General features: G+C 36.0%; 1 protein-coding gene across 7 annotated transcripts in view; it reads left to right on the top strand.

Annotated features, from left to right (window-relative positions):
* The window catches only part of BMPR1B (bone morphogenetic protein receptor type 1B), a 414,391-nt gene that overhangs the window by 259,229 nt on the left and 132,794 nt on the right, over positions 1-22,368 (top strand). Inside the window, exon 1 of one of the 7 annotated variants that reach the window (XM_040478075.1) lies at positions 13,573-14,220. The exons of the other annotated variants lie outside the window; for them this stretch is intronic. The gene's annotated coding sequence lies outside the window, so the exon portion shown is untranslated. Of the gene's footprint in view, positions 1-13,572; positions 14,221-22,368 lie in introns of those variants that run through there. 7 annotated transcript variants of the gene reach the window in all.

Below are 22,368 nucleotides of genomic sequence, written 5' to 3'. Positions count from 1 at the left end.
GAACGTTTTGTGCTTCTTTTTTGCACATGAAGTTGTAAGCTACTCGTAGCCAAGTTTTAAACTTTATTCTTTCGTGTTCCTCTAAGACATAGCATTCAATAGACACTCAAAACTTGAACCAAAGAAAACCTTTATTGTATTTATTTTAAGCCCACTTTTCTTTATAGACTTCTTATTTTAATGTATTTCACAACTTTGATGGACAGCATTGAAGAAAAACCCCTCAAGTAAATGATAAATGCTTTTTAAAGAATAACAATGTGTTAAAAGGTTATTTTGTTTCTTTAAGTGCACCATCACAATAATGTGTGTATGTGTGTTTATCCAGCAAGTAGATACCTGTTGGACCCATAGAGTTATATTTGAATAATAAAGTTCAAAATCATATTGGTTAGCACATACAAATTCAGGATATATAGCTCAAAGATACTGTTGAATTTGATGAAATCTGTCAACAAAATCAGCTAATTGCTGCTCTTACATGCGTGATAAGTTAAATTATGCCCTAGCAAACTGAAGGCAGTGTTATGCCTTCCAAAAGGCCCAGAGAGAATATTTGGAGAGGTTGGGTCCATCCTCATGGACCCTGGAAAATTACAGAGTGGAATGGCTCCCAGTATGACTGATAAAGGTATACTTCCCTACTTTTATCTTCTGTTGTAGAGATAGTTAGGGATTTAAGGAAATAACAGAAAATAGTGGCTTAAAAAGTTTCAAAACTGAAGGGTGACATTCCATTTCAGACAGAAGAATTTGCTCCTCAAAATAGAAATGTTGAAAGAAAAGGATGTCAATGTTTAAAAAAGTAGTAGAGAAATAGCAGCTGTTTCTTTTACTTTCGATACTCAACAGAAATAGAATTTATTTTGTCTTTGTATTTTACTTCTCCACCATAGATAGAAAACTTACTTTGTGTGTGAAATATTTTGTATTATCGAAACAAATACAGAGTTTTATGCACAATTTAGAGTAATTCACAACTTTTCTTATTTTGATTTTCACTTCTTAGTATACTCAACAGGCAGTTTTAAGTTTTCACTGCATTGAAATCTCACAAACCTCTTCCACACATCACATGGGACTCTTTTGTTTGTTTAACCTTGAATTGTATCTGTCTCAGGAATGAAAATAAGATTGATATTTTCATAGGAAAGTTTGGAAGCCTTTTAATTTGCTTGAAATGGACCGTAATTCAACGTGGAATTTCTTGTCAGATGTATTTTGCCCACACATGTATGGAGTAGTTAAATCGGTAGAGGAGGTGTCTCGGGAGTAATGGTTGTTAAGTTATACGTCTCACTGGTATATCAAGTGATCTTCATATTGTAGCACTGGAAGGGTGGGATTGTTTTTTATTTTCTTGTTTTGTTTTGTTTTGTTTTGTTTTTTGGTCATAGACATAGAAATATATTTAGTGCCCATCAGACAGTGATGAGAGAAACCCAAGCGCAAGCTTGGTTTTCTCAGTATTATAAGATTATGGCAAAACAAACCAATAGAAGCAGAAAATACTCTCACCCCTCTAAGAGATTGAACAACTTTGAGGTCGGAGTGAGGCATAAAGGATTTTGCCAGTATGTTAAAGTCCTACTGTATTATTATTAGCAGCTTTACTTTCCAATCGGAGTTTTTCTGTAGGTACATGGCATAGGATCCATAGAGCGTGAGAGCAGAAGAATAAATTAATCATGGAAGCTCAACCTTACAGTTCTTCTACTTCACCTATTTCATTTTATAGATATGGGCAGTTGTGGTACAAAGAGGTCATGTGATTTGTCAAACATCACCTTTTAAAGTGGCTAGTTAAGATTTTTATTAAAAAGAAAAAAAGGAGCGGCACCTGGGTGGCTCAGTCGGTTAAACGTCTGACTCTTGATTTTGGCCCAGGTCATGATCTCACGGTTCATAAGATCAGTTTGTGAGATTGAATGCTGTGTTGGGCTCTGCACTAAGTGTGGAGGCTGCTTGGGATTCTTTCTCTCCCTCTCTCTCTGACCCTCCCCTACTGGCACAGGCATGCTCCCTCTCTCTCTCTCTCTCTCTCTCTCTCTCTAAATAAATAAATAAATAAATAAATAAATAAATAAATAAATAAATAAATATTTTATAAAAAGAAAAAAGAAATGCACACTTATAAGGCCAGTATTTTGTCACTGTGGCCTTCCAATCTGCTTATAATTGCTCTATTTTTATTTGTACATTGCATCTAAAGCCCAAGTTGTCATATCTCTGTGTTTTGTTTTGTATTGTATTGTGTTATACTCCTTTGAATTATTGCATAAGTCCTTAAAGTTAAAGCTAATAACTATTGGTGGGATGTAGTACTTTTCCACTCATAACCATAGCATGTAGGTGTCCTTTCTAGTTTTCCTGATTTTCTCTATTCTCTTTGGTTGTGCCCCTAGATTTAAGCTCCATAACTCTTCTCCTTTTCAGTACAACATGGCAGACAATTCTGAGACAAAAGACAGAAACTGCAAAAACAAATTTTTATGCTTTGATTGTATCTAAAAGGTTTCTAATAGGGAATATAGGGCTATATTTTGTTTTATAACTTTGTTTTTAAGTTGCTTATTCTAATTTAAAGATGGAAAAATCTTGATTAAAACAAAAGAACCAGGTGTGATTTTCCACATTACATTGACTTTTATCTGGGACTCTCTTAACAATGTAAACCCTATTAAAGGGACGGGCAAATAGGCTGTGTTGTACCTGTCGTCTTGCAGTAAGACTTGCTCCTCTGTTCTGTCCCCTGCACTTGCAGAGAAGTTGGGGCTTTTTGGGTCCTTTCCTTCTTATTCATATTAAGTTCCTTGGAAAAAAATCACTAGTATATTTTAAGATGAAAGAGTTTGGGGGCAAATACCTAAAGGCTGTTCCCATCCTCAGCCTGTGGTTTCTCTTTCCACCTCCTTCATGGCAAAATCAATATTATCTCTCTTTTCAAATTGTTGCTTGCTAAGAGATTTATAATTTTTAAGTCTTTTCTAAAATGAAAAAGCGATACTTTATATTTTTAATTACTAGTGAACTTGAAGCTGAAGGAATCATTAGTTATTAACATTTTATTCTTTATCATTAACCCATTTATATACTTATTCTTTTTTTCAGAGGCTGTATTTCTCTTACTGGTTTAGAAGAGGGGTTTTTTTGTATGGTTTTGTTTTTGTTTTTTTTTATTTATTTTTTAAATCAAAGGATCTTGCTCTTTTAAAGTTGTTAGTTGTTACTGTTTTCACAAGCGTTTGATTACCTTTTGATTGTCTTATGTTTTGAAATATATATTCAATCTAATGAGTATTTTTCCATCTCCTTTGAAACTTAGAAAACTCTTTTTTATCTAGAAGTAGGAAAAGTATTTTACTAGATATTTTGGTTTAATTTTTTAACTGTTAATATTGTGATTCACGAGGAATTTACTAAACAAGTACTTCAGTATTTTTGTTGACTCATTATTCCCCTTTACCACTTTTTGTGAAGTCACCTTTATCTTACACTTTTGTGGTTCACATTTAAATCTTTGTATTACCTCTTAATTTATATTGAATAAAAGTTCATGTTTTTTTTAAAATTTTTGAGTATAGTTGATACATAGTGTTACATGACATTTCAGATGTATAACGTAATGATTAAACTTCTCTATGCTTTATGCTGTGCTCACCACAAGTGTAGTTACCATTTGTCACCATTAACGCTCTTACAGTATCATTGACTATTGTTCCCTACGCTGTGCCTTTTATCTTTTATTCCTGTGACTTCTTCATTCGATAACTGGGAGCCTGTGTCCTCCACTCCCCTTCACCCATTTTGCCCATCCCTTAAACACTTTCCCTCTGGCAGCCGACAGTTTGTTCTCTGTATCTATAGGTCTGATTCTGCTTTTTGTCTGTTTGTTCATTTTGTTTTTTACATTCCACAGATGAGTAAAATCACATGATTTTGTGTTTCTCAGTCTGATATATCTCAGCATAATACCCTCTAGGTCCATCCATGTTGTTGTAAATGACAAGATTACATCCTTTAAAAAAATTTTTTTTAATGTTTATTTTTTTATTTTATTTTTTTTTAATTTTTTTTTCAACGTTTATTTATTTTTGGGACAGAGAGAGACAGAGCATGAACGGGGGAGGGGCAGAGAGAGAGGGAGACACAGAATCGGAAACAGGCTCCAGGCTCTGAGCCATCAGCCCAGAGCCTGACGCGGGGCTCGAACTCACGGACCACGAGATCATGACCTGGCTGAAGTCGGACGCTTAACCGACTGCGCCACCCAGGCTAATGTTTATTTTTTGAGAGACACAGAGACAGAGCGTGAGCAGGGAAGGGGCAGAGAGAGAGGGAGACACAGAATCTGATGCAGCTTCCAGGCTTTGAGCTGTCAGCACAGAGCCTGACACGGGGCTCAAACCCATAAACCTGAGCTGAAGTCAGATGCTTAACTGACTGAGCCACCCAGGTGCACCGAGATCTCATGGCTGTGTAATATTCATGTGTGTGTGTGTGTGTGTGTGTGTGTGTGTGTGTAGACATATATTTTCTGTAGACAGACATTTTCCTTAAGCATTCATCTATCAATGAACATGTAGGTTATTTCCATATCTTGGCTATTTTATTTATTTATTTTAAATTTAGATTTTTATTTTTATTTTAGTATAGTTAGCATACAGTGTTATATTAGTTTCAGGTATACAATATAATGATTCAGCAATTCTATATATTGCTCATTGCTCATCAAGATAAGTGTACTCTTAATCCTCTTCACCTATTTCACTCATTCCCGCCTCCCCTGCCCCCCCAATCAACCTTCCCTCTGATAACCATGAGTTTGTTCTTGATAGTTAACAATCTGTTTTTTAGTTTGTCTCTTTTTTTTCTTTGTTTACTTGTTTTGTTTCTTAAATTCCATACATGAGTGAAATTATACGGTATTTGTCTTTCTCTGATTTATTTTGTTTAGCATTATACTCTCTAGATCTATCCATGTTATCACAAATGGCAAGATTTCATTCTTTTTTTATGGCTGAGTAATATTCCATCATATGTACATATGTGCATATGTGTGTGTTCATCTGTCTATGGACACTTGTGTTACTTTCATAATTTAGCTATTGTAAATAATGCTGCAGTAAATGTACAGAAGCATGTTGTCTTTTCAAATTCGTGTTTTTGTGTCCTTTGGGTAAATATGTAGTATTGGAATTATTGGGCCATTTGATATTTCTACTTTTAAATTTTGAGGAACCTCCATACTGTTTTCCACAGTGGCTGCACCAATTTATATTCCCACCAACAGTGCATGAAGGTTCCTTTTGTTAAATGTGATTTAAGCATTAGAACATGTCAGAATGTTGTCGGATTTAAGTTGCATGCTCTCTGAAATTATTGTAGAAAAGAAGCTTTAAATATATTACTTATATTAAAGCAGATCTAATAAGTTATGATTCTATGTGAGGAGAAATTATGCATTAATAATATTTACCATTTATCAAGTGATATATATCTGGCATTCTACCAAGAATTTTAACTAATATGATTTCATTTAATCCTTTTAACACACCTTTGAATGACACATTCTCATCTCCTTTTCAGAGTAAAGAAACTGAGACCCCAAAGTGTAAAGTAGCTTGATACTCACCTAGCTAATAACTGATAGGGTCACAATCTGACTTTGGTCAGATCTGGCCAAAGTCCACCTTTCAAGAAAGCATTCTCAAATAGAGAAATTATGCTTTTTGCCATATATGGTAATAGATGTGAATCTATAGGGGTCAGATAGCAAGAACCTTCCCAACTTGCATCCATTTTTTGAAAAATGAGCTTAGGAACAGTGATTTTCAAAGTATAGAGATAAGTCAATGAAATCAGTGATATGAGGAGCCTTTTATTATTTGGGATTAGCATTGAGGATACCAAAGTTGTAGGAAAGACAAATAATCTTATAGTTTTAAATCAGTTTGGAAGCAGCTAAAAAAGTCTTTTAACTTCTTCAAATGTTAGTATTTCTAATGGTTTTATTATTTTATTCCATCGCAAGCCAATTTATACTTCAGCTGTCCATCATATGCTGAAGACATAGCACTATTCCCTCCCTCACATACCTGCTCATGACCTTAGCAGGCAAAATGGCAAGGAGCCGCCAGTTCAGCAGGAAGCGACTGTTCCATCCGGGCTCCTGTTTCCTTAACTATAAGCTTCGTTCAGGGGAGAAATGAGTCTACCTAACTGGCATCCTTTGCTATCATCGCTATTTTAAGTTGCTCAGTTAAGAGACTCACAGTTGTTGCTGTGGTATAAAGCTTTGGTATTTATTTATTTTTTTTTTTTTTTCAACGTTTATTTTATTTTTGGGACAGAGAGAGACAGAGCATGAACAGGGGAGGGGCAGAGAGAGAGGGAGACACAGAATCGGAAACAGGCTCCAGGCTCTGAGCCATCAGCCCAGAGCCCGACGCGGGGCTCGAACTCACGGAGCGTGAGATCGTGACCTGGCTGAAGTCGGACGCTTAACCGACTGCGCCACCCAGGCGCCCCAAAGCTTTGGTATTTAAAGCAGGAAAGGAAATTCTAGATATTTGGCATCATTAGAACTTTGTGCTTGTATACTAAATGATTACCTGGATTGATGTAAAAGAGTATAGTTTACTTTCCTATGGATGGACATACCTCATACATATGGTTTGTGTTTATAGATGTTTGTGTATGTCAATCCATACATAAAAGTTTATACAAAGACATCACTTGAAATCTTAATTGTTTATTATACATTTGGCAACCATGAAGTAATTTGTTTTGTTTTCCTCTTTAACCCAAGGCAAACAATTTTGCCTAACAATGATATAGGATTTTTTTTTTTTTTTTTTTTTTTTTTTGCCTTGGATTACTCTGTCCTTTTGTTGATACATTGGTATGTCTGTGGTCAGATACACACTAAACTTCATTGGGATTCTGTTTATAGCCCTGTCTGGGAACAGTTGAAAGTAAATTAATTGTATTATTTCTTGGAAAATTATGCATGAGTTAGTATTTGTATTAATGAATAGTGTTAAAAAATTTAAATAGGTCATTCATATTATCCCTCCTTTTTTCAATAATTTTTCTGCTTTTACTATAAAGATGGTTAGAACTGCACATTGTATAGTTGGAACATAATTCCATATATAATTTCATACTTTAATTCCCCAGATAAATATTTGCTCTTTTTGTATGTAAAATTGACTTCACTAGGAGTCTCCCTTTTACATTTCATTACTCTCTATGCCAGTTTCAACTTCACCAGTAAATTTGTCATCATTCACAGTGGTAGTTTAGCTTACTAACCTTGAAATTTATTTCTGTGTTTATTGTCAGAGGCTTGTTGGCAAATCGAACTCAACAATAATAGAGAAGGAAAGCATGATGACCTAGGACACACTGTTCTACTGAAATGATCTACGGTTCTTTGAATGTGTCAATTTTTTTTAATTTGTTTTAAACTAGCCAACATACAATGCATATAGCCTTTTGAGTTACTCATTAATACTCTACATGTAATATATTAAAATTATTATTGGTGGAAATAGACAATTATTTAGAATGATTTTTTTTTTTTGTACTGTTGTAGTCTAAAGCAGACTAGTACGGCTTCTAAAGCACAATGTGAGCTTAAAATAAGTCTGCTGAAACCGTGTATTCTTAAGTAAGGGAGCTGGTTTTGTGATCATTTTGAAGCTGTCCTTATACTATATGGTCCCTCTAGTATAAAATAAATTTGATATTTATACTAACATGATTTCAATTTCTTAATAGTCCAAAGTGCATATGATCTGTCCAGAGGTTGAAAATCAATTTTTAAAATTTTGGTTACATTTTAATAACCAAACATTTAATAACCAAATATGTTTATATGTTAACATATGGTATATGTTTCTGTTTATTAACTATATATTATCAGTGGCATTAATTAGTGCTTTTAGAGACATAGAATTTACCATCGAACATTTGTCTACAAACCCTATAAGGCATGTGGAACGCACAGATGGCCAATCGTCCTTTGTGCCTCTATCCCATACTTACTGAAAGGTTGCTCATTTCTACATGGGGGGCAGTTCAAACAGGCCGACCTGGGATGACCTGGTGGCCAGCACAGAATCATCATACAGCCAGGAGTCAATCATGCAGTCGGTCCCCTCTCTGCTTCCCTCCTTGTCCCGCCACCCAACCCTCCACCCTCACCCCTTGTTACCATTTTCCCACTCTTTTTTCTCCCCTCTCCTCTTCCTTTGTTTCCTCGTTATTTTTTATCTTGTTCATAAGTGTCTATTGCATTTCAGCCAGTTAGCCATCTATCTATACCAAGATGTTACTGGTTTTTCTTTAAACTTCAACAGTTTCTTCATCTGTGGTCTTTCGTCTGTCACTCAATTATGTCAGAAAACTCCTTTTTTTTGGTGCAATGTCAAGGAAATATTTTCTAGTCTTAACAGCAATATTAAATGCTGGGAAGTAAGAGAAACTTCCATCATAAAATGTCAAAGTGCAGTCAGTATGTTTCACAATTTCTGTAAAGTCTCATTCTCTCAATTTATAACCAATGGTAACTTGGTCAATATTGTACGTTGGATATTTGTACATATGATAACAGTCTTATTTAACCTTGTTATTAAACCTTATTTAACCATAACTCTGTGAGATGGTTTTTATTATCCTTGTTTTAACTATGAGGAAATGGAAATTCAGAGAAGTTAAATAAGCATGCCTAAGATTACACAGCTTGGAAAGTAGGAGATGTGTGACTGGAACCCAGCTCTTTCTGACTCTGAACATCTTATGACATAGTGTATGACTTTCTTTTAAAATAGGTAATTTCTGGGGCACCTAGGTGACTTCGTCAATTAAGCATCTGATTCTTAATTTCAGCTCGGGTCATGATCTCACAGTTTGTGGGATCGAGTCCCACCATCAGGCTCTGCACTGAGCATGGAGTTAGCTTGGGATTCCCTCTCTTCCTCTCTCTCTGCCCCTCCTCTGTGCACATGCTCTCATTCTCTCTCTGTCAAAATAGGTAACTTCGGTTTTCTACTCCTACAGTTTTCTAGAAGTTGGAGAAGTAGCACAGCAGTACAAGCTGTTCCCCAATGTGACAGCAGTCCAGACCAGGCAAGGCTCTGTTGATATTTACAAACCAAAAGATTAAATCTTAATTTTAATATATTATTCTCATTTCCTTCACATGTCTCTTACTTTTGTAATTCTATCAAAGTTTCTTTCTTTTTTTTTTTAAATTTTTTTTTCAATGTTTTTTATTTATTTTTGGGACAGAGAGAGACAGAGCATGAACGGGGGAGGGGCAGAGAGAGAGGGAGACACAGAATCGGAAACAGGCTCCAGGCTCTGAGCCATCAGCCCAGAGCCCGACGCGGGGCTCGAACTCACGGACCGCGAGATCGTAACCTGGCTGAAGTCGGACCCTTAACCGACTGCGCCACCCAGGCGCCCCAAAGTTTCTTTCTGCAAAGAGACAACCAAACAACAAAACAAATACTTAGGAAAATACGTTCTTCCAAATAAACCCATGTTGTGCTCCAAAATGTTTTTGAGGCTGGTTACATCTTCAGCTGTAACCTATACACTCTTTGATTTCAGTTTGACTCTAACAGACTTTCTCATTAGTTATAAATCACATTGGGATGGCATGAAGTTTTAGATCACACTCTTACAAAAATAGGTATTTTCATATTGTTTGGAGATGAGTTACTTGTAGAGTAACTTCTTACCTTTGTCTTGCCTGCTTGCTTCTCAGGAGCTTTCTTAGAAACTATGTGAGGCAGGAAATGGCACTTAAACAAATACATTTTATTTTTAGTCAAGTTAAGGATTCTGGTTTTTTTTTTTTTAAAGAAGAAATGGAAGAAATAAAAACTGTAGATCAAACTGACCTTTGGGAATTATCTGTTGATTTTTTCCACGACTCTCTTAGCCCCATATTTGTAAGATATAATTTAAGGTTATAATAAATTTTACATATTAAAAACATTTCCACACCCAGTGTTTCTTTTGACGTTTGCTCCCTCAGATGCTTTGAAGCAAGTATATGCATTTTATGAATGGAGACATTAATAATATGTGAGGGTGAGTTGAAGACCCAGACTGAAAAGGCGAGTATTTTGACCTTATCAGAGTAGTTATTAAACTTGATTAGCTTATAGCATATGAAAATGTGAAGAAATAAACATAACATTATGTGATAACCCATCCCAGACATCAATGCGGAGCAGGTGCAGGTCATTTAAGGAAAAAAAAATTATGAGAGTGTTAATACTGAGAAAATGTTATCAAGTTAATTAAGTTGTTGCCAAGATTGAGAAAAGAATTTAATATGATTTTAGTGGCAGAGCACCTGTAGTGAGCTTGTGGTGTTATGTGGGAATCTAGTTGAGAACCACTGAATTATCACACAAAAAAGCTCTCAATCAGTATAGAGTGTAATAGTAATATTTTCCTAAAGGTTTTCATAAGCTGTGTTGGTATGTCAATAAAGGGTTTATAAGGAACACAGACCAGTTTAAATAAACTACTGAATGTTGTCTCACACCGTATGGGGTAAAGTGATGACAGCATGACTATGGAGAGTTATGTAAACTATGAGAAAGTCATAAAAATTTGAGTGGAGTGAATTGATCAAATTGGTTTTATTTTCCCTGGACTCTCTCTGTTTCTTCCATCTCTCATCATCTGTAATGATAGACTGTAGGCTTCAGCTTCTTAATGCCTCCATACATGACACACACCACCAGCCATCGATCCTCTCTTCCTTTGAGTCTCAGTGAGCCATGAATCCTAGCTGCCAACATAATCTGCGATAAGCTGTCCATATGGAAAATTAAAATTGATCCCTACTCCCCTCATTTCATAAACAGAAACAAATTCTGTGTGGAAGAAAGACTCAACTGTGAGAAACAATACTTTAAAATATTTGGAAACGGATATGTTTTTTATCTTACAGTAAGACGGGAATTTCTTTGACTTGGTATAAACAGAGCAAACCGTAGAGAAGATTAATAAATTCAACAGCATTAAACTCAAAAGAAGACGTGTTAATCAAAGGACACTGTAAAAGAGTAAGAAAGGCTGAAAATTGGTTTAGTGCATAGCATATATTAAAGATCCTGCGAATCAATAAGAGAAATAAAATCAGCCAGTATAAACATGAACAGGAGTTAAAATCCAAATAAACATGAAAATTTGCTGAGCCTCCTTAATAATTAGGGAAATATAAGTTAAAGCTAGAGTAATATTTTATGGCCACCGTGTTGTTAAAAATATAGAAGTCTGAAATATCCTAAACAGTGTGGATATGAAGCAACAGGAATGCTCATACATTGTAATGGGAATGTGAGTTGGTACAGTAAATTGGGAAGTTGGAATTGAACCAAGTACACTCTTTTGCTCAGCACCTACAAGTATGCCCTAGACAAAGTCTTGCTTGTATGCCTCGGGAAATAGGTACAAGACTTCGTACTGTAGCCTTGTAGAGAAAACAAACAAATAGCATAATAGCAAAAACATAGAAACAAATCTGGAAACAACCCAACAGAGAGCAGACTGGATAATTTAGGCATTATTTGTGTATAGTAGAATTACCGTAATAATGAAAATGAGTGCATCTCACCCTACCTGCCTGAATCCCCAAATCATAATGTTGAACGAAAAAAAAAGCAAGTCACAAATTGCAAAGAGCATGATTTCAATTATGTAAACTTTGATCAGAGGCAAAACTAATATATTTTTGTGGAATCCTTATTTATGTGATCAAGCTATAGGAAAACCAAGGGGAAATATTTTTTTTAAGTTTATTTACTTTGAAAGAGCAAGAGTGAGAGTGAGCATGTGTGAGGGAGAGAGAGAGAGGGGGAGAGGGAGAGAGAGAGAGAGAGAGAGAGAGAATGAATACCAAGGCGGAAGATTAAAACAAAATTGAGGATGTTGAGTGTTTCTAGTTGGAGGGAAGGAGTTGGGTTCAGGAAGGAGCCCAGAGAGCTCGGGTGATATATAAGTGGATAAGTGGATGATCATTAAAAATATTAAAAGTATCATTATTAACAATTATGTATATTATTATTTTTCATTGCATACGCTGTACCTTCTATCCCTGTGACTTACTCATTCTATGAGTGGAAGCCTGTATTTCCCACTCCCCTTCACCAATTTGCCCATCCCCAGCTCCCCTCCCCTCTGGAAACTGTCAGTTCTCTGTGTTTATGGTTCTGTTTCTGCTATTTGTTCTGTTTTTCAGATTCCACATATAAGTGAAGTCATATGGTATTTGTCTTTCTCTTATTACATTTAAATAATACCTTCTAGGTCCATTTGTATTGTTGCAAATGGCAAGTTCTCTTTCTTTTTTATGGCTGAATAATGTGCCATTGTATGTGTGTGTGTGTGTATGTACATATATGTGTATATATATATATATGTATATATATATCACATCTTTATTTGTTCATCTATCTCTGGACACGTGTTGCTTTCATATCTTGGTTATTATAAATAATGCTGCAATAAGCATAGGAGTGCATATATATATTTTTGAATTAGTATTTTCATTTTGTTTGAGTAAACACCCAGTAGTGTCATTTCTGTATATTTTATTGTATGGTAGGTAGTGTGGTTTTTAATTTTTTGAGGAACCTCCATACGGTTTTCATAGTGGCTGTACCAATTTGCATTCCCACCGACAGTGCATGAAGGTTCTTTTTTCTTCACATCCTTGCCAACACTTGCTATTTCTTGTCTTTTTGATTCTAGCCATTCTGACAGATGTGAGGTGATAGCTCCTGGTTTTGATTTGCATTTCCCTGATGCTTAGTGATGTTGAATATCTTTTCATGTGTCTTTTGGCTATATGTACACCTTCTTTAGAAAAATGTCTGTTCAGGTCCTCTGCCCAGTTTTTAGTCAGATTGTTTGGGGTATGTATGTATGTATGTATGTATGTGTTGAGTTGTACAAGTTCTTACATGTTGTGGCTGTTAACCCATTTTTAGATATATTTTTTGCAAATATCATCTCCCATTCAGTAGGTTGCCTTTTTGTTTTGTTGATGGTTTCCTTCACTGTGAAAAAGGTTTTTATTTTGGTGTAGTCCCCATAGTTTATTTTTGCTTTTGTCTCCCTTGCCTGAGGAGACATATCAGTGACAGGACTTTGAATCCCCCTCTCAGGTTTCTTTCTTCCCATAGTATTACTGGAATTCCACAGGGGTTCCCACATTTGTTTACACACAGAACAGGCTGCCTCTGTGAGCCAACACTCCGGCTTTCTCCATGGCTGCCTTTTCTGAATCCAGGCTGCCATTCTCTGGGACCACCATTATCTTTAGCGCCTTCCCACTCCCAGCTGATATAGGCCCCTTCAGTTGGAAGGTGTTACTCCCAATCATTGCTGTTTATCAGTATGCTCCAGATATTTTTGTTCATTCATAAAGGTGATCTGTCCCTGACCTCTGGCATTTCCTCCTCTCCAGACTGATTGTCTGCTTGTTCTAGACCCACCAGTCCTCATTACTGCTGGGTCCCTGACAGTGTACTACACTCTTCTGCAAATCGAGAAGAGGGATAACTGCCTTCCTGCTGTTAATTGTTAATTGCTCGTGTTCTAAGGACATACAGCATGTCTGCTTGGGCCCTAAGGTATTACAGGTCTTAAGGAATCATGTTTTCCGGTTTTCCCTCTATGCTAGTGGCATGCCCATGGATTACTAGGGGTTGCATTCACATGCATCCAGTTATAACCAGTTCTCCTCCGAATCTCTGGTCTTCTTGCCAAGTCTAACTTGCCACCTCATTCTTTCCCTACCAATCCATTCTCTCTTAAAGGTCATGAAAATTTGCTTTTAAAAATTCTGCAGTTCTGTTTTAGCTTCAGCCCTGAGATCAACCAATCAATTATTCTCATCTTTCCTTCTTCCCATCCCCCCTTCTCTTTCTCATACACGGATATCATACAACTGTAGATTTGCAGGCATTCAGGCACACTTACACATAACAGGAATCTTTCTGTGGATTGGGTTTGTACTATTTCTGAGGTGGTTCCTCAGGCCCCAGGAAAGTCTGCTGGTGTACTGTATAGCTGGAGAGAATCGGTGGCCCTAACCTATGTGTACCCACATGTGTCAGCATCTAAACTGAACCCAGCCCCGATCTTATTAAATAGCAACAGTAACTGCAGAAAGCCTCAGTAAGGGTAAATACAATGTATACATTATTGAATTTAAATTTCATTAAAATCTATGAGGTAGGTTTTGCATCTCCATTGTATGGGTGATGAAACTGAGGCTCAGATTGCATAAATAACCAAAATACACATAGATGGTAACAAGTAGAGCTCTGCCACAAAATAGGGCCACCTGATTTGAAAGCCTGTGCTCTTATCACTAAATTAGATAGAATGTTTCATAACACAGATTAATTTCACTACCTTCTTTAAAATATGATTTCAGAAACAGCTTCTTATTCTGAACATATCACTGACATAATTATGTATTTTTTTGCAAAAATATAATTGGTTGAAAATAATGGCTTTGTGGTGTAATTTATTTTAATGAGAAATGTTCAATTTTTAAAAAATTTTTGTTAATGCTTATTTATTTTTGAGACAGAGAGAGACAGAGCATGAACGGGGGAGGGTCAGAGAGAGAGGGAGACACAGAATCGGAAACAGGCTCCAGGCTCTGAGCTGTCAGCACAGAGCCCGACGCGGGGCTTGAACTCAATGGACCGCAAGATCATGACCTGAGCCGAAGTCGGATGCTTAACTGACTGAGCCACCCAGGCGCCCCGAGAAATGTTTAATTTGATGATACTCTACTGAGTTTGATAGTACTATATACCTGAGAATCCATCCTGTAGAAATTGGATATCTTGTCTGCTAAACTGGAATCCTCAGAGGCTGAGGCTGTAGTCTTTCCCTGACCAGTAAAATCTCTTTAGTTAACGTTGAATTACTTTGTCATCAAGAAGAGTGTTAGGTTTTCGTGAAATATTGTGATTAAGTGCAATATTTCCATAATTTCTCCCCCTGAATTGTAAGTTGGATATGCCTCTGGATAATAAGTAGTTTTATTTTTTGAGTGTGGATTGTTTTGTAGATTGATTTGGGGAATAATGAGACTGTTCAGGATTCTATGAGAAGAAAGATGAATCTTTATTGTCACATTGTAATAGAAAAAAAGAAATCACCTGGATGTTTATCCACAGTAGAATATATAAATAACTATATACATAAATAACTGAATAGTTATGCAGTGAAATGAATGTATTAAATGAACTTGAGCTGGGTTTATCAACATGGGTTAATCGTTAAAACATTGAACACAAGTTAGTGATGGACACACGAATATACAATATTTATAGAAAATGTGTAAAAATTCTATAAAATGGTATATGTGGCTTGTGGGGACACACACACACACACACACACACACACACACACACACATTAAAGTATACCTGACAGTGATAAATAGCACATTTGGGGTAGTGATCATCTATAAAAGTAGGAGCAGGGCAATTCTGTTGGGATTGGATGCATGGGAGTTGTATCAATAATGTTTGCTTCCTTAATCTTGATGATATCTATGTGGTGCTCATTACATGTTCTCTGTCCTTTTGGCATTACTGAAATATTTAATCATAAAAACCTGAGAAAGTAAAATTTTGACTTTGGGATAGTACAGAGAAATCAATGTGCTCCTCAGAAAAGGTGTTGATGGGGCACTTAGTTTTTTAAAAATAACTCTATTTTTTTATTTTGTGAAAAAAATGTAATAGAAGACAAAAGTAGGAAGAAGAGAAAAAATGTGGGTCACGTGCTTTTCCCTTTCTATTATACTCCATTATGCTGCTGCATACTCCACAAATGGCTTCTGAAATGTCATATTTTCTCAGTTCCCTGAAGCCAACGTCAGTGTATTATTAGCTTTTTGGAGAAGGAGAAGGAGAAGGAGAAGGAGAAATTCTACTACATTAAAAATACATATATGCATTACAATGATATATATGCATTTTAAGATTCCAGTAGATGTAATACATTAATATTACATATGTGTATGAATATAAATTAACAGAGAATAAATTATCTTTTCCCAAACTCTTGCTGAAACCATTGCTACCTACCCAATAAAACTTGAATTTGCAACAAACCTTCATATCACAGTGGAACCAAGCTCATTTTGCTCGTCTTCATTAAGTTAGTATGGGTTTTTAAAAAAATCGTTTGTCAGCTAGCATACTATTTGATTGAAAGCTGTCTAGACTGCTGTTTTAGTGAAGTATGTATTTAGTTATGTGTCAGATTTTTCCTCTGTGACCTAATTACTTGAATATTCCCAAACAGTCCAGCTTTTGTACAAGAACACATTGTTATACTTGTAGTTTTAGTTGCTATTGTTGACAACTGCATTTTCTTTCATTTTAAGGTGAATTTTCTTTCACATATTACTGTTTATTTTATAAAGCATATACGTATGTTTAATGAGGTAGAGTTTCTTCTTCCCAAAGGAGAGCATATAGTAGATTGAAGTTGACTTCATGGAATTGAAAAAAATATGATACTTAAGAAGCATTCATAGAGTATGTGGCCGGTTCAAGCATCAGTTTCCAGGAGAATCCTGTTCTGTACTTAGATAATTTAATGAGGGAGGTTTAGTAGTTTGATAATGATGGGCTCTGAAGTTAGAGAGCCTGAGCTCTGAGCCTGTCTTCACCTCCAAGGAACTGTATGAACTGTAACAAATTTGTTAACCTTCTGGGTCTTCAATTTCCTCATTTTTCAAGTGGGATTTTTCACTTGTGAGGAGTCCCTCTCTCAGTATGGAGAATGGGTGAACTAGAGCTGAGCAGCCTAGTCACAGGGAAGGTGTAATATAGCTGACTGAGATCTGATGAGGATTGAGACCTAATGAACTTAAGACAGAGGCACAGGGCTGGGAAATGGGGGCAACTTTTTAAGACAAAAAATGTAAATCAAACAGGTTTGAGGGGCAGAGAGAAGGAATGGTGATAGCTATTTTCATGTTGGCTTACCTGGCCAAATGGATGGATACTGGAACAGTTTATCAAAATAGAAAATGTAGGAAGACCGCTTTAGAGGAAGGATGGGTATGTTACATCTCCATGCATAAGTGTAGTCATGTCAGACCAAGAAATTCTCCTCAACTTTCTTCTTTCTTTAAAAAAAATTTTTTTTAACATTTATTTATTTTTGAGAGAGACACAGCATGAGCTGAGGAGGGCAGAGAGAGAGGGAGACACAGAATCTGAAGCAGGCTCCAGGCTCTGAGCTGTTAGCACAGAGAATTCAGCATGGGCTTGAACCCCCGAACCAATAAGATCATCACCTTAGCCGAAGTCGGATGCTTAACCGACTGAACCACCTAGGCGTCCCTTTTTCCTTTTTTTTTTTTTTTTTTTTTTCTAAACTCCTCAACTTTCTTAGAGCTACTGCTCTGTAGCTGTCTCTCCGGATCCATCACTACTGATAACTGTTGACATACATTCCAGTGGATGTTTGTTCATTGGTGTTTTTTCTGCTCCTGCTGGAGTAGGTCCTTGCTTGCCCTGAAGTGGTACCCATTCTGTTCCATCCTCAGTATCCAATATATTGAAACCAGTTCTGTTTAACAACTAACTCCATCAGCTAGGACCTGATTTTGATGATTTTCCCCTTTCTTTTTAGTGTCTTGGTGTCCTTTGCTCTCAGAATCATCCCAGTTTATGTAAAACAAATCCAATATCTTGAATTTCAAAGAGAATGGGCTCGGGGGTCTCAGCTCCACAGAAACTGCTTGGTCATGTGAATAGTCTTTTGACTCCTTTCTTAGACCAGCTCTAATCTCCAGGAAATTGGGGTAATCTAATTAGGCAACCAAGAGTTCTAGAACCATTTAATTCAGAGCAATGGTGTACCTTTACCTTAAATGTCTTATGGTAAGAAAAGCACTCAATGTTCAGTGATAGCTTAAGGAAGATTTATTCCAGATGAGCTTTGGTGCCCACATAGATCAAAGCCATGTTAGGTTTATTACATATTATGTGATAGAAGTGCTAGAGTCACCCTCATCAGGCATCAGGACATAGTATGTATGTTCAGTTTCTCATATTCTGGATATATGCTTTCTGTCTTTTAGGAATTACATTTGGATGCAAGTAACAGAAACTAGAATTAATGGCAGAACAAGAGAAGTGTATGTATTTTTTTCATATAAAGAAGTGCAGAGGTAGGCAATCCAGGGAGGGCATAGCAGTTCCATAGACATCAGGTTTCTAGTCTCTTTTTGATTTTCTGCCCCACTAACCTACATTGTGACTTCAAAGACACGTCATGGTTTTTGGTGGCTAGTATTGTTCTAGCTGTCACGTCCAATTTCTAGGCAGCAGGAGAAAGGGACAGATCATATGGACAAATCTCCTAGTCAGGTACCTTCTTGTAAGTAGCAATTCACGATATCTCATCTCTGGTTACATTTCACGACTAGCTTTTAATCAGATGACCACATCATGGTTTTTTAGCTGGATATATTGCTGCCCTGAGAAACCAGGATTCTGTTGCCACAAGAAGGGAAGATTGGATAATGGGTGATGACTAGCCTTCTTTGCCTCATGTACTACATAAGATGTTAAGATACTGATCAAAGTATTTCATAAATAAGTAGAACAATGAACATTGCTCTTTAGTCAAAGATTTTTCAGTGCAGTTACCCCACTCTAAATGGCCCTGATGGAGACCTTTAATGTTTTCTAACCATTTAAAAATGAAAACAAAAACAAAAACCCTGCCATTTTGTTATTCTCATAGCAAATTAAGATGCATGGCTTCATGAGAAATTTAATAATTACTCCCAGGAATATGTTAGACAATTGAGGAACTTACGGATTTGACTAAAGAAGTCTGTGTCTGGATATACAAATATATCTAGAACATTAGGTCTGTCGGAGGAAAGGTATATTTTAGACAAAAGGAGAAAGTGAGGCAGTAATTTGTCTAAGGTCACAAGTGAATAACCTGAATTATTTCAATAATTTACAGTATTATTAATTCAAAGGAAATGGATTCTTGATATATTTGAGTCATTCCTAGTCTTAAGCATAACTATTTGACAGAGCCTCTAGGTACTTTGATATGACTGTACCTATGCTGCTTCTAATTAGTATTGATTTTGAATTAATATTATCCCAGGACAGTTATTTTTGGTGCTTTTCCAGCTGTGTAAATACCCTTATTGCATAAACAGACTAAATTTAATCACAGAATTTACCGTGCTGGCAGTATTTACAACTTCATTGTGGACCCAATGTCTTAAACATCTGTCCTTCATTTACTATATCTTAAATATAAACTTTTATAACACACGCCAAATTATAAGTATTTATGCAAAGACACCATAGCATAATAGTGCTTGGAAGAAGGAGCAAATTTCTGAGAAAAAAGTTTAAAAATTAACACAGTTTGGGTTTGTTAATGGTGTCTGTCTCCCACAAAAACAAAGGGGAGCCCATCAGAAATAAGTAAGAAAGCATTTTTAAAAGACCTCCTGGAAGGTTAAACTTTATCATAATATCAAAAATGTTGAAGTTAGTTTTTTTAAGGGGGAGATTTATGTTGTTTTTAAGTGCCTTTGTCTTGATTTAAAAATGATGCAACATTTTCATTAAATAACAAGTTCTTTAACTGGGAAAACATTGTGTGGTCTTTAAGGTAAATTAAGAGGATGTACAAAATAGAGAAACAGATTTAGTAAATCTATGACTTTCAAAAGTTATTTTTCCCACCAAACAGTATCTCTCCACCAAACTCTGTATCTCTCCAATTTGATTATGTAAAAGTCGTAGTGTTTTTATAGTTAATTCTTTAGTTTGAGCCCTGCAAGGCTAGTTCCTCGTGTATTTCCTCCAACTGATTTAATTTTGGATAAAATTATTTTTATCTGATTTTCCTTTGAGAAAATATGGATATTTGCTTCCTTGGCTGACTTACAGGTCCCGGGGTTGGGGGGGGAGGGTACTAAAGGACCCACGTGAATAGGCTTCACAAGTAAGACCGCCGCCCCATGCAGAGATGCCTCCCAGGCTAGTATTTGTGTTCTGGAAGAGGCTGACTGGGAAAACAGGTATGGAGACTCCTCTGCTCCTTAGGATTTACAGATTGGTTTCCCCTATAATATACATGGGAGCGAACAGTGTTCTGAAAGACGAAGAAAATTTTTAAAAATGTAGACTTCTGGAACAGTACCGCTGACACATGAGGAGAAAAGAAAGTAGTGAGGGTAAAGAAGTGAGGAACTACAAAAAACATTGTGTGAAGTTATCTCATCTGTTTTACCTGTTATTTGATTGTCTAAAACTAGCATTTTATTGTGCTGTTTATATATTTGCTTTATGTATGTATGTATTCTCTTTCCTAATGAGATTATAGTTGTTGTTTTTTTGTTTGTTTGTTTGTTTGTTTTTATGGAAACTACTATCCTTTACTCTTTTGGACTCTCCTGTAGCCTCTGGCATCATGTGAGACACTGTAAGCCTGAAGATATTTAACTGGATATGAGTGGCAAGTCTGATAAGTAGTGGTTCCTTCATGCAGTGTTTTGAGGATTATGAGGCTGTGTCTGTGTCAGGAGAAGAAAAACTAGAGTGATAAATTAGGCCGGGGTCTCTGTTTTATATATTGCTATATATCTGGAGCTTAGAATGGTGCTTGACAGGTTGGGAGTACTAAATAAATATTTTTTCAGTGAATGAGTAAATCATTCTGCAATACTTGAGAGAGCAAGTAAGAATGGAAGTGTATTTGCTATTCTGTTACTAAATTAACTCTAAAATCTCTTCTAATTCTAATCTGTGATTAGTATTAATATTTGTAAATTTAGCAGATATTATATTGGAATCTAAATTCAGAAGCTGCACTATCTTATAATTGTAGAATCTATGCAAGAGATGTACAGTCAAACCTGTTAATAATAATTAACTTAATAAAAATAGGGGTTCAACTACCCTGATTTAAGAAACAATGAAAAAAACCTCACCTATATTAACTTGACAAGTCTGTGTAAAGTTTAATATTATGCTAAACTCCTATTAATATTCAATTAGTTAATTGAGTGGCGTTCCTCTTCAATTTATATTTCAGTTTATATAGAGTGAAAGTTAATTAACCTGGCTCTGGAATAGGTGTGGGGATGATTGAATTCTGTTTGATGGTAAGGGTAAGATCATACTGGACCATTTATCTGATTATCTGATTTTATCATCATGACATCGAAATTCTAAAAGGGATTTTATACCTCTTTAAACTCAATCTTTCATATAAAATGGATTCCTGGAAAGTAGGTGATAAGAATTGTAGATTTTTACCACCAGGTTTAATCAATATTCAGATCTCCTGGTTTCATATTGATGCCTTTTTGAAATGTTAGTATTTCCCAGTGATTTTCCCCCTCAATATTAGTGAAAGAAGAGACTCTGCCAAGAACAAAATGATTCTGTACTACATGGAGTATCATCCACAAGGGCATGGGGTGGGGTGGGAGTGGGAGGATGTTCGTTTGACCCAATGGGCTTCTTGATACATGAGGCGAAGGAGCAGGGAGAATAATGGTCCTCAACGTATGCCCCAAGGACCCTTGGGAGGTCTCTAAGAAACTATTGGACATTTGCACATTCAAAACTGTTTTATAATAATACTAAGACATTATTTGTCTTTTTTGCTGTGCTGACATTTGCTTTAGTGGTTCAAAAGACAATAGTAGGGAAAACGGCTGGTACCTTAGCACCAACCAAAGGTGGTGGCAACAGGCATTTTACCATTGTGTTCTCCATTGTCACATCCTTGAAGTAAAAAAGAAAAGTGAACATTTAACTTAAAAATGTCCTTGATAAAAAGGTAAAAAAAATCCATTTATTAAATCTCAACCCTTGTGTACATGCCTTTTCAATATTCTGTGTGATGAAATGGAAGTATGCTCTGTGCCTGCCATCGCGCACTGAAGGGCAGTGGTTTTACTCAGGAGTTGTTGCTAAATGAGTTCCTTTTTGATGGGTCAGTATCTTTAATTGAAAGAGTGACCAACAAACTATGACAATTCAGATTTGGACATTTGGTGGAAAATTTTTTTGAAAAGAAAGTGAGCCTGTTGAGGACAATAATGGACAGTATTTGAGCTGCTGATAAAATATGAACTTTTAAGTAAAAATTCAAATAAAAACTTAAATTTTGGAAACCTTGTGATTGCTGCCATGAGCCTTGAGAGTATCCAACTATTGAAAAGCTTTTTTCATGACACTGGTGTGGATATTAGCAGATGTGATTTTTTTTTTTTGTCATTTCGTAAGGAAATGTG

Source organism: Herpailurus yagouaroundi, unplaced genomic scaffold (genome assembly GCF_014898765.1).
Source record: "Herpailurus yagouaroundi ecotype Mexico unplaced genomic scaffold, PumYag 28, whole genome shotgun sequence".
In the NCBI taxonomy this organism is placed as follows: domain Eukaryota; kingdom Metazoa; phylum Chordata; class Mammalia; order Carnivora; family Felidae; genus Herpailurus; species Herpailurus yagouaroundi.
Note: the sequence above shows the minus strand (reverse complement) of the source record. Positions and strands in the feature narration are given on the sequence as shown.